We start from the raw sequence: 15,825 nt of genomic DNA on the forward strand, positions 1-15,825 counted from the left end.
ATTGGTTCAATTGTGGTTTTAGAGAGTAAAACCGAACCAATCAGGACCAGATGCCCACCCTAGTCAAGGGTGTGCCCAAACGAGTACCAAATTTTATTAACCCTAAATTTAATCCTAGGGCAATTTATCGAGCAACTAACTCGAATTTCAAGGAAATTACAACTTGTTCTGAAATCCTACATCAAGAAGGGGAAGTGCGGGAAGCGGAGCGCTTACTGTGGTGGCTCAGCAGGGCACGTCTACGCCAAGGGTGCAAAACATTGGCGTGAGTGGACCAAAAATAAAGTTTTGAAAGTACATAAGAACGTACTAACCCCACTGTAAAAACAGTTATAAAAAAACTTAACCAAGTTATTCACATATACTCGTATTGAAATCAAGCATGCATATGTATATCTATATAGTCAATCACACTCTTATTCAAAGCATGAGTTCACTGAAAACATTGAAAACAACTTTAGCTTACCACCTAGGTTTACCCATTTTATTTCCGTCAATTCCTGGTTTCCGTTTTAATCTCACAATTAACCGTCAATTCCTTGTATCACCATTGGTGACACGTCCTCGCAGGTCTCGAAAACATAAAGTCGACCAGAGCGCATTCCTCGAGGATTCGGGGACATTAGTCGGCCTAATCCGCATTCCTCCTCCATTGCGGTCCGGGTACCCATAGAACTCGTGGGGGCAACTGTCAAGTATGCTGACCTAACTGAAGACAACCAATTTATCTGAAGGCAACTAAAATACCAAAGACAACATTAATTTTGAGGCAACATGTATTATCTCTAGGTACCTATGGTGGTTTAAAAATAAACTTCCTAAAATATGTATAAACTTTTCCTCATTTACTCCTTAAATCCTGTTGCCAATAATCTTCCTACTTCACAAGCCATTCTCATGTAAAGCATAAACCAATATAACCTTTAATATTTGAATTTAAATACTAAGCTTGGAGAGCAATACTCGATATAACTTATTCAAGATCAAATAACAAAAATTATTTGCATAAAATCATTTAGAAAACAAAAGTCAACTCACTGCTGGTCCGTGCTAGTTGGACCTTTCGAAGGTCCCTCATGCGAGTCTGCCTATGCCCGAGAGACTGATTAAACACTCACAATATTTTATTAATAAAAGTTCTCAATACAATCCTTAATTAAAATCCTGACCCCCGACTCCTAGAAGTGTGTGTAATAACTTTAAGGTCATTCCTACGCCCACATCAACTTTTCTCATGTATAGAACGGTCTAATCAAAGACCCCGGACTCAAAAAGCGATAAAGTCCCAAAAAGTCAACTCGAGACCTTGTGGGGTCTGCGACCTCTAAATTCTGATCCGGAAGCTCCTAGAGGTTCCAATATACCTAGGACACATGTTTCAAGGGTTTGGTCTTGATCAGATGGTCGGATTGATCACGATCACACAGACGGACGATTTCTATAACCTTAGCCCTAGGGTTGGCATTTTTGGAGTATCTGGGACTCCGTTTTACAATCCATCGAATCCTACAGGATCCTAGAATTACCTAGACCAACATATATTAAATTGACTGCGATACAACGGTTCACATGTATCGAACCCGAAAATCACACAATTGGCGAGATCCGTTTGGGGTTCAAACGTTGTTCGAATTGAAATCTATGAGGACTTACCTTTCGTGAGACCAAAATCACACAAAGGTGAATCCGGGCCTTGGTAGAGTGAAGTAACCGTGGTGAAAATTCTCAAGCAGTAGCCCCAAACTCTATCCTAGGTGTAACACCTATTTGGAACCACTTTTGTTCTTGGACACACCACGAAAATTGGCGGAAGTGGCGGTGCCATTCAAAAGCGGCCAAACTCTAACTCGAAAATTAACCTACAAACCTAGAAATTTCTCAAATCCTGCAACCATTGGCTAGAGCATGAAAAATAGTCAAAAAGCATACCTCACCGTCAAGATTAGTGGCCAAAGTCACGTCTGGCCTTGTGAAATTCATTGGCTGGTCGGCTTCGTGGTTTTCGACAAAATCGTGACTGCATGCAGCGGAGGGAGGTCATTGCGGCAGGCGTGACTGGCGATTCCTTGGTCGGTCGATGGGTCGGGGTGGTGTGTGATAGCTAGGGAAAAGAAGGGTGGCTGGAGGTAGAAGTCGAGAGAGGGTATCGAGGGGAGAGAGTGAAAGGAAGAGAGAGAAAAGAGGTTTTAAAAATCTGATCTGACAAATTACCATTTTGCCCCTCAATGTATTTTGACCGTATTTTCGTCGTTATAACTCTGATTCGAGCCCATTACGTGTCTACGGACTCGTTTTGTATTCTCCTTAGCGATACAATCAAAATTTCCAAATTCTTTCATGGTCAAAAAGTCAACTTTAAACCTAATAAAATATTGTAGGGGTATAATGGTCTGTTCTTAGAATAAATTAATAATTAAAAATTACTTAAGGATCGGGTTGTTACAAATAGTCTCAGTTTGCCCTCTAATATTTCAAATGACTCAATCTCCCCTTTGAACGTCTGTTATGTGACCAGGTTGCCCCGTTCTATTAGTTTTCAAATAAAAATCGTTAAATCAGTTGAAGTGGAATGGGTATTTTGGTAAATTTAACTATAAAAAATTAAAAGATTCAAATTGAATATAAAAAATGCTTGAAATTTAAAATAGGTTTTAAAAAAAATATATAAAAAATTTCTTTTTTTTTTATCTATTAATCCAACTCCCACTACCATCTCCCTCATCTCAACCAGCCCCACTGCCCAACCAACCAACCCCACCTTCTCCCTTCTCTCTCTCTCTCTCTCTCTCTCTCTCTCTCTCTCTCTCTCTCTCTCTCTCTCTCTCTCTTTGTGTCATCAACCCTCTCCGCTCAATTGTCAAAAGGCTCAAAAATCACAAATAAAATCACTAAATTGACTTCAGATTTCGCATATGTGGCAGTCCATATCTCCCTTGGTGGCTTCCAAAGAAAGAGACAGAATTGAGAGGAGAGAGACATAGAGTGAATTGTTAGTTAGGGTTTGTTGATGTCAAAGAGAGTGGTGAGCGGATTTTTTGGCGTTGAGAGAGGAGAGAGAGAGAGAGAGAGAGAGAGAGAGAGAGATTGCTAAATTTTTTGGGTACCTTTATTTTGACAGAGAATGTGTAACACCCCGACCCCAAATTTAATTACTCATTTCAATTATTTAATTGAAATTACGAATTTACCCTTCGGGTAGGGGTAATTTAGTCATTTCCTTATCCTTAGTCATTTCCTTACCCTTCAAGTATGGAAATCCATCTATTCCTCGAGCTCTAGCAGATGGTTGAGTAGGATTTCATTAATTTTGTGCGTAGATTGTTTGATTTTCGATTTAGGGTTCAGCCGATTTAGAGATAGTGATTCCGGCTACTTCCGGCCATTTTTTGGAGTAGGCCCAAGAACAAAAGTGACTCCAAATGGGGTTTTACACATAGGATAGGGAGCTTGGCCAGTGGTTTGGAGTTTTTTTGGCGGCCAGAAATTACTCAAGGCACCCACGCGCTACCGGCGCGTGTGGCAGGGCATGGGCTAGGAAAATGGACATGCTTCAGGTTCTAAAATGATCTCCTGGTTTTCACGAGCATGTAGGTGTGCTCGGATTTCTATTTGGTTACCGTTTGAGTCTCGAACGGATATCGCCTATTATGCGTTATCCGGGTTCAATAGGTTCTGACCTTTGGATTGACTCCCATTTAATATATGTTAACCTGGACATCTTTAGAATCGTGTAGGATTCGACGGATTGTAAAACGGAGTCCCGGATACTCCAGAAATGCCAACCCTAGGGCTAGGGTTATAGTGACCGTCCGATCGTGAGCGATCCGACCGTCCGATCTGGACCAAACTTACAGGACGTGTGTCCTAGACCTTGTAGAACCTATAGGAACTTTGAAATAGGAATTTGGAGGTCGTGGACCCCGTGGGCCAGTTTGACCAAGGTTGGGTAGTTTGACCCTGGGTTGACCGTGAGACTTCCTAGGTAGTGTTACCTTCCTAGGAAGATTAAAATGACCGTAGTGACAGGTTTTGATTGTATGTTGGTTATGTGGGATTAGGATATTAGTTTATGGTTTTAAGTTGGGAGTTTATCGGATGCTACATTAGGGTTGAGCTTTATGCAATATTGGAAAGTATATATAAATATATTATCAAGAGAGAAAGTTGTTTGATTTTACTGTGTAAGTACCACCCTAGGATTGTGAGGTCCCACGTGTCGTAGGATTTTCCTTCGGACAGGACCTCATATGTGGCATTGGTAGTACCGGCGTATGGGGAGAGATTGTGATATGATGATGGGATCACACGTGTCGTAGGATTTTTCTGCGTGATGACAGATCCCATATGTGGCGTTGGTAATACCGGCGTGTGGGGAAATTATGTGACATGATGTTGAGGTCCGTGTTGTAGGATTATCGGCGTGTTGTGAACCCATATATGGCGTTTGTAGTACCATATATGGGGGATATTGTGTTATGCTTGAGGTCGCCGCGTGTCGTAAAATGGTGACGTGTTGTCAGACCCCATATGTGGCGTTGGTATTACCGGCATATGGGGGGATATTGTGTTATGCTTGTGAGATTATCCGGCGTGCGGACATGCCCCATACGTGACTTTGGTAGTTCCGGAGTATAGGGAGATTATGTGATTTTTAGAGAGATGAATTAAGGATTATTATCCTAAGTTGGGAACGAACAATGTTTGAAAAAGAGTTTGTTTGGGATTTTTGTAATTAATTGCACGTTGATGGTTTTGGAAATTTTGTATGAGAGAACTACGTGTGGCTTGATCCTTTAGTAAGGGTACGTAGGCAGCCTAGGATAGCGCCTAGGTGCAGCCGCGAGCTAAACTTCACTTAGGTGGTTTTATTGAGTATAATGCGGACTTTGTCGTTGGTCCTGCTACTCGAGTGAGAACGAGATGTGTTTGTGTTAGGAGGTTAAAATCTCGAATGTTGGATAGTTTGGAAAGTTAGATGATAGTGGTTGCATGCTTAAAATTTGGGAAGTTAATTTATGTTATGTGAAGGCCGGAGGCTGATTATTTGGATTGCATGAAATTATATTGTGCATGCTGCTAGTTGGGATATTAAATGTGTTTTATGCAAGTGGAATTTTTGGGGAATGTTCAATTTACGAGGGAGACTCTACGAAATTTCAGTGAGAAAGTCACGGCCCTTACCCTTTTTTTTGAAAAGGAGGTTACAATTTTAGTTAGTGAGCTCGGCATTGATGTGATGCGTGATTTCCCTGAGATTAAATCTCGGGTTTGAAAAATTCGGGGTGAGTCCTGTCAGAATGGGGATGGGAAAGGTGGTTGCTTGGGTTGGTTGAGATTAGGGAGAAAGTGGTGGGGGTTAACAATTGAGGGAGAAAAAAAGGAGATATTTTTATCTTAACTCTATTTTAAATAATTTCAAGCATTTTTTATATTTATATTTATTTTGAATTTTGAATAGTTAAATTTATCAAAATACCCATGCCAAGTTAGGTGATTTAACGGTTTTATCTAAAAACTAATGGAATGGGGCAACCTTGGTCACGTAATAGAAGTTCAGGGGAGAAATTGAGTCATTTAAAACATCAGGGCAGGCGAATTGATTTGGAAACCACAGTTGGCATGCATGTCAACAAATAAGTCTTTTTTAAACTATTTTAATAATAATAATAATAATAAAACATACATATTTTTCCTTTTCATGTTTTTTAACTTGGAAGAGAAAAGGTACACTACATAAAAATAATTAGAGGAATGAAAAAAATGAAAAGGAAAAATATGACCAAGTTATACAATATTGTCTAATTTTATACAAGATGACATACGTATATCATATTACAATATTGTATAATTTTATACAATATTGGAAAAAAAAATGAAATATGACATACGTATTCCTCTATAAAAAATTTAGCAGACAAATTATACAATATGACATACGTATATAAACTTTTCCTTTTATGATTTGAATGAGTTATTTTTGTATTTGCAAACAGTGTATATATTACATTTTTTTTTGGGACAAATCTTTATATTACATTGGTAACGTTGAAATTTGTATATAAAAATTGATTTTTTTTCCCTTTTTGGACTTGATTATCTGTAAGAATTTTATATACCACCCTTTACGTGCTAGTGATTTAAGTCGAAGGGTGGGTAGATGGGGCAATAGATTATGATTTGCTCAAAGGGTAGGTTCCCCTTCATGATAACCAACCTCTGCCCTTCTTCCCCTTCCTATCTCTCGCTTTCTTGTTGAACAAACCTGCTTTTACCTAGACAAATTAGTTTAACATCTGGGAAGTTCAAAACAAGAATTATCATCTGATAAGAATGTTCAGTTTCACTTCACATGCTGACCAAGTATCGATTGATTATATTGCGTGTTTTACTTTGATCATCTAATCATCATAACATAAATTGAAAAGAACAATGCGTTCAGTAAAACTAGAATGATGATGGGCTGAAAACAAGTGGTTAAATAATTCACACTTGCAACCCAAAAAAATTATTACACTTGGACTGGTCTTTTAAATGATGATCCTCGAAAGAAAGCTTGAAGAGATAGGGGAATGCTAGCAACCTTCTCTCTAACCTTCTCTTTGGACCTTCTCTCTTTTTTGCTTGACATGTGTCATTCTCTTTATTCTTAAAATAATGTCATTAATATATTATACAAGCTAACTTTCGCTTTCCAAGTTTACTCTTATTAAATGTATTCAATTTATCCAAAAAAATTTCACAGCTTTCTTACTATCTTATTAATTTTTTTTCTAACGTCAATTATTTTTATTTATAAAGAAAATATGTGCTAAAAAAAAAGTAATAAAAGTAATAAAAGACAAAGGACTTGCATCTAAAACCAAAACGACGAGGACTTAGCTTAATGACAACTAATCGTTTTGGACCTAGATCTAAGAAGTCCTTAAAAAAAAAAACAATTATTGATGGTCATTGTTGGATTTAACAGCTACAGAAAGTATAATGGCATTCAAAGTTTGAAACAATTCAAATTTTATTCATGGAACATTTTTACAACAGATTGTGACGAAATGGTACAATTTGAGCAAATGATACAATACAGATTGATGATGATGAAGATGAACTGACATGACTTTGTGAAGGCCCTCATAGAATGCAAGTACTACGCACAAATTCTAACAAACAGCAAAACACATGAACCATTGGGACCATTGAAGAAATTTTATTGTGATGGTTGATACAAGGCACAAATGGAATAAATCACTCCTATTGTGGGAGCTTGTTGAATTTCCGGTGTCGGTATTCAGCATATGTCTTGGTTGAGTATTTGGCAGGGTTTTTCTCTTCCAGAAGCTCCGGCAGAGGCCCAATCACAGCCTCGTGCGGAGGAGCAACAAAAACAGCCCACGACATGCGCATACGTTCCTTGTTCACCAAGCTTCTGTGAAGAACACTCTTGTACTTGCCATTGCTCAAGACCTCCATCTGATCACCAATGTGAACAAAAACTGCATTTGGCAAGTAATTGACAGCAACCCAGTTGTCATCTTTCCACAGCTGAAGGCCTGGAACATCATTGGAGACTAGCAGGGTTAGGGCTGACATGTCAGTGTGGGGCTCAACTCCTAGGGCCAGTTGGGGTTGTGGGCATGGAGGGTACATGTTGATTTTCATTTCCAATTCTACTTCTTCATTTCCCAGATGAGATTTCAGAACCTTTGCTTCCAGCCCTAGACCCTCTGAAAGCACCTCCAGTAACTTGTCTGTTACTCTTAGCATCTCCTTGTTGTATTGGTCATTCACTTCCCTGTGTCACACAAATTTTAAAAACTTTTTCAATAACCCTCTTAATTTCAGAAAGAAAAAAAAAGAAGAGGAAAAGACTTTATAACCCTCCTACAGTTGGCCTTACATGCAAAAAGGAATATTAAAAAGTTAGGGCAAGTATCATCCTAGAAGAGCAATAAAGAACCCAAGTAGCAACTGCTGAAACATCAAAGCAATTAAAAAAAACTGAAAACTCAATAAATAAATAAAAACAGAAAAGGTACCTGTAAGATGGAGGGTTCTTAGGCCAGATTTCATAGTTGACCTTAGATGGAGGGGCAGTCAGATGGAAAAAATAGTCGATCCACTCGACCTTCTCGTCATGGTTCTTGGTCATCTTAGTCCCATACCCATCAAACCTCCCATTGGCTGGGTCATTTGCATAGGCCTCTTTCTCCTTCTGTGGGAGCAAAAAGAACTCATGCCCTACCTTCTGCAATTGCTGGATCAAAGGTGACGGTATGCCGTGGTCAGTAATGAGAAAGAAGCCCCATGCAGTGGCTGCCGCTGCCACCTCCTTGACCACAACATCATGAGGCTGAGCGAGGGAGATCACAGGCACCGTGACTCCCTCTAGGGCCTTGCTATTCTCGGGCTGCTCGTGGGCGGTCGAACGAACTTCACTGGAAGCTCGTTCAGCCCGCTGGTGGCCAAGGCCTGCACTCTCTCCACCTCCATCACTTTTGTGTATATTTTTTTTCGGTCCCCCCTCTTCTTGTTTGGATGTTGAAGGACTAGGCTTAGGGTTTAAATGAAGTGAGGGGTGCAATGTGGTTATATAAGGTTTATGTCATAATGTCATAGCATATAATGCTTCACCTTTTGCATGTGCATGGGATCACTGTTGTCCCAGATGTTAGAAGGGCAGCTGCCACCAACAAAAAACATGCAACCTATATCCACCTAACATTCCACAAAATAATTTATAGGTTTGGAATCTGGGCCTGCAGAGTTTGAGTTGATGAGTCCTGCTACTTTTTAAGGATTGTTTATTAGCATCTTCTAAGAAAATTGACATGTAATTGGAAGATAAAAAGACCAATATGAAGTATGATGTAAATGAAGAGGGTGGGCGACAATTGGCGTTGATAAGGCATAGAAGAAGTTTAAGAAAAATGATCCATTAACAGATTGAATTTCATCCTACTAGCTAGTGATGAGTGAAAGAAAAAACCATTAGATAGAATCATGGAAAATTGATTTGCTTTCATCAGAATTCAATGCAAGATAGCAAAGCTAGATATGATGGAAAACAAGATTATTGCTTATTTTAATGAACACCCTTCGCCTTTGTAATAAAATACTTATTTTTTTGTGTGATTGATAGGTATGTTTTTCTGTTCGAATAAAAAAAATAAGGATTTGGGTGGAGATTCCTTATCTCCAAATCACCATAATTATGAAAATGGAAAAGAATGAATGGGGTAGGCTGTTTGCTTTGGGAAAAGCTCGTGCCTTGACAGTGAATGGGGTAGAGAGACGTTCACCCTATCAACCTTTGACATTATTAACCAACCTCGTTAAATTATTTGAATTTCAAATTTTTTTTTTTTAGTTTTTCCAATAAAAAAATCTGGGGAATTGGCTCGTGAAGGTTTTGCCTTAATCAAATGTTAAGTTACAATTTTTATAATTTGAAAGGATATCATTCTCTCCCTCTTCCTATTATAATTTTTATAATAAACTGTTGTGGAAGAGTAACGTTTACAATAAATAAACTGTGGAGTTTTTCGCGTGATAGTGAATGGGAGTCGGGACTTTGTAAAACTTATGAACCCTTCTGGCAGTACTTGTAATTTCCCAACTATTTATGGGTCAAATAAAGCTTACGTGGTATAAACCCTAGTCACTGGACCGCGATTCATCAATTCAAAGACAACAGAAGTTCTACAAAGTATTCGCTGTTTTTATGAAGACTTGCATGCAAAGCAGCTCCAAAAGCTCCACATTTTAATCAATTTAATCGACAAGTGGAGAAGATGAGTCCAAGACTCCACCTCACCCTGACTCTTTAAAAAAAAAAATTTCTTTTTCAACATGTCATGGAGGACAGCATCCATTAGTCTTCTGCATGGAAACTAAATGGTCCTTTATTTATTTTTTATAGAATAAAGAAACATTTGGCTAATCATTCGTTTTCTTTTATATAGATTTTAAATGGTTTAGGGTTAATTACTGTTTATTATTTTGTGGTCACACTATTCAGACTTGTTAGAGCATCCATGGTGGGGGGTATAAATTCGGGAGTGTAAAGCTTTTACATCTCCTTTACACCTAGAAGTGTGAATACCTTTTTTGCTCCAATGAGAAAAGATGTAAATCCAAGATGTGTAGTTGTTTTGTTTGTCTTAATTCGTTTTTGTTTTAAATTTGTATTTTATGTTTACTTTATAATTTTTTTTTATATTAGGTTAATTTTAATTTTTCAAAAAAATAGACCTAAAAATATTTAAATTCGGAGAAGATATGATTTCATCCAAAAACATTGGGGAGGGAGCATGAAAACCACAAATGAGCAAACAACATGTGATTTTTTTTTTCCAGCAATTACATAGCCACAGGTCTTATTTTTTATGTTCTTTCTTCGTTTTTAACTCTTCTTTTCTCTGGTGGGTCCGCCTACAGATGTAAAAATAGATGTAAATGTACATTTTATTTTACATCTACATGGTGGTGATGTATATTCATTTCATCTCACCTATTGAGGCGATTCCAGATGTTTCTCGGTGTATATTTAACATCTGCTTTCTTTTGTATTTATCTGGATACTCTCAGTCCCTATCTTTTTAATTTTACAATAACATATATGGTCTTTTAAATTTATTCTGATGTGGTTAGCATTAGGTTTATCAATCGAATCTCTCAGTTAGTTGTTTACGTGTGTGTGGGTCCCACTTTTTTTAAATTTTTAAATTTTAAAATGATTAAAATATGAATAAAATATTTTTAAAAACCAATAAAAAACAAAAGAATTTTTTTTTCTTCTCTCTCTCTCTCTCTCTCTCTCGGCACCTCAAATCCATTTCTTTCTTGGTTTTGCATTTTTCTCAGTTTCTTCAGAAAATCCATGGACAACAACAATCAGCCTCTCTCTCTCTCGACACTCATTTCCATTTCTTTCTTGGTTTTGCATTTTTCAGTCCAGAAGTCCTCAGACCTTCAACAAAAAAAACCTCCTTTTCACCTAAATTTTATCCTTAGTTTTCACCGCCAAAACCCAGATGCCATTAACAGCCTTGTCAACCCAACATGACCCAAAACCCAGCTCAAAAGCCCGATCTTCATAAACCCAACTCAAGTTATTTACAAAAAAAATATGGGGAGGAAGAAAGGGGAAGAAATTAGGGCTGGGGTGGAGGGTGAGAAGAAATCTCTTGGGGGGAGGGGGGAAGAAATCGAGCCTGGGGAGAAGGGGAAGAAATCGCTTGCAGGGAGGGGAGAGAAGAAGTGGGAGGAAGAAAAAGAGGAGGAAATCAGGGCTGGGTTTCTAGGGAATAATGGGGGGGGAAAATCATGAGTAAGAGAGAGAGGAGAAATCGGGGCTAGTGGGTTTGTGGGGAATGTCGTTGCGGGGGTTGGGGTGGAGAATGGCTGTGAGATGGGTTTGGTTTGGGGTTGGAGCTTGTAGGCGGTTATCATGGGGGAATGGGGAAGAAGAAACGGGAAGAGAGAGAGAGAGAGAGAGAGAAGAAAAAAATCTTTGTTTTTTTATTGGTTTTTAAAATATTTTATTCATATTTTAATCATTTTAAAATTATAAAAAGTGGGACCCATAATCTACGTAGGCATATGGAGAGATTTGTGAAACCTACGGTGGGCTTGGAACTACATTGTAACAAATTTAAAAGACTAGGGTATGTTATTGTAAACAACGATTAAAATATCGGCCGTGCAGATAATATCGGGCCCGATTTGAGATATTTCGAGGATATATCGTTATCGTTTTGGGTATCGGGAAAAAATCAATAAAAATGACAGACATAGGCATTGAAACACATAATTTTGGTGTAAAACTAGATGTTATGTACATTGTCAATGAATGTATTGAACAAATAAAACTCAAAATTTACTAATAATAAGATATATATATATATATATATATATATATGATGAAATATAAGTGGTATGTAATACGCGTTAATGAAAAGTTTGAAAATAAAAAGTTGATTATAATGAATAAACCATGCATAAATCCATAGTTTATTTGAACATTAGATTACAATTTAGATGAGTGTCCAACTACATAAATGAAGAGCTCCTATGAGGTTCATACAATGTGGAACAACTATCTAGATTCGTACTATAATCATACCAAGTCATGTAACCTAAGTAGTTTGTAAGCCATGTTTGAACATGGTGCACATATGTCTCTCTTGAGCTCCCTACTGTCATCCCATATATGGGATAGTTAGGATTAACCCAACTAGGAGGTCTATAATCTCTGTTTCATCATCTTGAGCTCCATATCTAGTTCCACTATAATCAGACATGACATAACCATAGCCATCATAAGATTCATTTGAGTTAGTACTAGGTCTATATTCTTTTGATGCATAGTCTATATTCTTTTGATGCATAGTCTATATTCTTTTGATGCATACTCTAAAACATGCATACTCCAAAACATCTTTTGAATTGAATATTGCCAAAAGCCTTCACACATATATCTAATGACTGCACATATACCTCAAAAAATCTTTTCAGTTTCAATTTGCTTCAAAACTTTTGAATTTTTTTGGGTTTTGTTATGGGTATCGGAAAATATCGGGAATATCGGCAAAATATCGGGGATATCGCACTTATCGAGATATATAAATCGATATCGGGAAAATATTACCTTACCCCCAATATCGATTATCGACAATTCAAAATATCGATATATCGGCCGATATATCGGTATATCGGCCGATATTTCAATCCTTGATTGTAAAAATTAAAAAGATAGGGACTAACATGTCTTAGAGTAACTCCACCCATTTGCTCTTAACCGTGGCAAGGGGGAAGCTAGGGCAGCAACTATTTACTTGAATAGTAGTTGTCATTGCAAATAGTATTTTGTGTTTCCACCCGTTGCTATGGCTAAGGGTAGTTACTATTCATTTTTTTGTTTTTTTCACAAATTTTTTTACCTCAATAATTAGATAATATTTTCGGATAAGATTTCTGGGTTCCTACGTGTCAAGACTATTCATAATCGAATAAAATTTATGGATAAGATTTTTGGGTTCAAATTTCGGATGAATTTCAAAATTCAAATTTCAGATAAAGTTTTGGGTTCAAATTTCGGATAAATTTCAAAATTCAAATTTCGGATAAATTTGGGTTTAAATTTCGGATGAATTTTAAAATTCAAAATTTAGATAAATTTGGGTTCAAATTTCGGATGAATTTCAAATTTCAGATAAGATTTTCATCCAATCAAATCAAGCCACGTAGCATTTTATCTTGCCAAAATTTTCTATAAAGCAGGAGGCATTTCATCCCTCTCACACCACATCTTTCTATATTTTCATTTCTTAGAGTTTAAAATTCATACTCCATTCATTCTCAATGGAAGAATATAGAAGATGGTTGGAGAGGCAAGAACGAGAAAGAAATGAGAGAAACCGTAGAGCAGATGAAATAAATGAGTTTCAGAGACAAGTCGATAAACAAGTTCTCATAGCAGTGGCTTTGCAAGATGAAGAGAACCAAGGTTGCCGTCGTGGTTCACAACTCGGTCGTCGCTGGAATGTGGACAGACATAGGCATTCTTGGGGTAAGAATCTTTTGGAAGATTATTTTATCCCAACTTCTTTGTACTCTGATGTTGATTTTCGAAGGCGATTTAGAATGCAACCCCATTTGTTCAATAAAGTCATATGATATTTACAATTATGATGCATATTTTGTTCAAAAGTGTGATGCTACTGGGGTTTTGGGGTGTCTTCCAGAGCAAAAGCTTACAGCTGTTATATGAATGTTGGCGTATGGAGCATCTTGATCAGTGGATGAGATTGCCGGATGGGGAAGTCCACTACGTTGGAGGCTTTGGTAAGATTTTGTGATGCGGTTGAAAATCTGTACACTAGGGACTACTGCTGCGTAGACCTACTCCCAGAGGACCTCCAACGGCTTCTACAAAGAGCCGAAGCTCGAGGATTTCCATGAATGATTGGTAGCATCGAATGCATGCACTGGCAATGGATGAATTGCCCAACTGCCTTGCAAAGTGATTACTGAAATAGAAAAGGCAAAAAGTTATCATCCTTGAAGGTTCCTTTGGCCGACACATGGGTTTGGCATGCCTTTTTTGGAGTTGCCGGATCCCAAAATGACCTCAACGTGCTGGGTCAATTCCCGGTCTTCAACGATGTTTTAAGAGGCTAAGGCCCCAATATCACCTATCAAGTCAACAATATAATCTACTAGATAGGGTATTATCTAGCTGACGACATCTACCCAAGGTGGACCACTTTTGTCAAATCCATTCCGAATCCCCGATCCCAGAAGCAAAAATTATTTGCTACCTATCAAAATGATACGAGGAAAGATGTGAAAGGTGTTTGGCATCCTTCAAGCTTAGTGGTTGATTATTCGAGGTGCGGCCCGTATATTTGATGAGGAGATCCTCAGAAGCATTATGATGACTTGCATCATCCTCCATAATATGATTGTGGAGGATGAGTACGATTATGATGCTTTTGAGGTCTACAAACCGGATCCAATGAACACGGCCTTGACACGGATTTATGAAAGGCCCATGGGCCTAAGTGGAGAACCGTTTGAGCTGGAACCGTTGGTGAGGGATGGTCGTTTCATGAGCCGGATGATAGATAGATATACAGAAATGTAATCTTCGTATATTCATAACAGGCGTCAAGTTTGCTTGATAGAGCATCTATGGACGGTGAAAGGCAATGAAGATGAATGATGGAGCATAGATGCTTTGGTTATGTTTTATTTAGTTTATGGTTTAGTTGTGTTGTTTTTTATTTATTATGGTTTGGTTGTGGTTTGTTATTATTATTGTGCCTTGTTTGTAGTTTTTTTTTAAATTTTAATTATGTTTTGTTTGATGTATGGAATATGTTGAATAAAAATGTATTTTATTGAATGCTTTGTTTATTAAATAAAGAAATCCAATACAAGTCATTAAGAATTACAACAACTTTAATAGAAAACATGAAAAATACAAATACATAAAAGGTATGCCAACTAATTTAATGGTTTTCACCATTTAACCAATCCGTGTTGCAAGGCCCATCATCCGAAAAGTATTCTTCTCATAACATCCCTTCGTTCTAGCTTCCAAAATTATTTTGTTTCAGGGGACATATGGCTTGTATCCATCGCCATGGTTTCCCGATCCGTCTTGTCCATATCTTTTTTGCGCAAATACTCCCTTTTCTCGTGCATACTCAGCTTGAATTGCCATCTCGTTCTCTTGGCGTTTCTGCTCCATTTCAATTCTTACGGCATTCTGCCTTGCAATTTCCTCCAAAAATTTTGAATTATTATTGCTTGAATTACCCACCGCTTTCTTTGCCTTTGCAGCCTTATGGCCAATGGGTCTCGGCTCCTTTTCGATGGGTGAGTCTTGACTCATAGGGGAATCGATAGGTGAATCCGATGGCATTGAATTACGGAGTGACGTCTCATTTAACATAGCCTCGGGACCCGGGGGAATAATTATGAAGCGTTCGCAATATTTCACCACCTCCCAACATTCATGATGGGTGAAACTTTTTTTGCCACCCCCGGTTGCACCAAACCACATATGTGCTTGAATAATCTATTTAACAAAAAAAAGGAAATGCAAGAAATATTTAAAATATATTGGATATGCAAGTAACAAAAAAAATATAATGAAAATGTAAGAAATATTTAAAATATATTGGATATGCAAGTAACAAAAAAAAATATAATGGAAATGCAATTAACCTTACAAATAAATTGGAAGTGCAAGAAATATTAAGAAACAATTAGAAATGCAAGAAATATTAACAAAATATTGAAAATGCAAGAAATATTAACAAA

General features: G+C 37.5%; 1 pseudogene across 1 annotated transcript; it reads right to left on the reverse strand.

Moving 5' to 3' along the window:
* Positions 1–6,994: 6,994 nt before the first annotated feature.
* LOC103326444 (flavonol synthase/flavanone 3-hydroxylase-like) lies at positions 6,995–8,499 on the reverse strand (annotated as a pseudogene). The gene is made up of 2 exons (XR_016124737.1): positions 8,031–8,499; positions 6,995–7,786 (listed from the first exon to the last, which is right to left on the reverse strand). The product of XR_016124737.1 is annotated as a flavonol synthase/flavanone 3-hydroxylase-like (transcript).
* Positions 8,500–15,825: the final 7,326 nt, after the last annotated feature.

Source organism: Prunus mume, linkage group LG2 (assembly GCF_029339155.1).
Source record: "Prunus mume cultivar Tortuosa linkage group LG2, ASM2933915v1, whole genome shotgun sequence".
NCBI classification, from domain to species: domain Eukaryota; kingdom Viridiplantae; phylum Streptophyta; class Magnoliopsida; order Rosales; family Rosaceae; genus Prunus; species Prunus mume.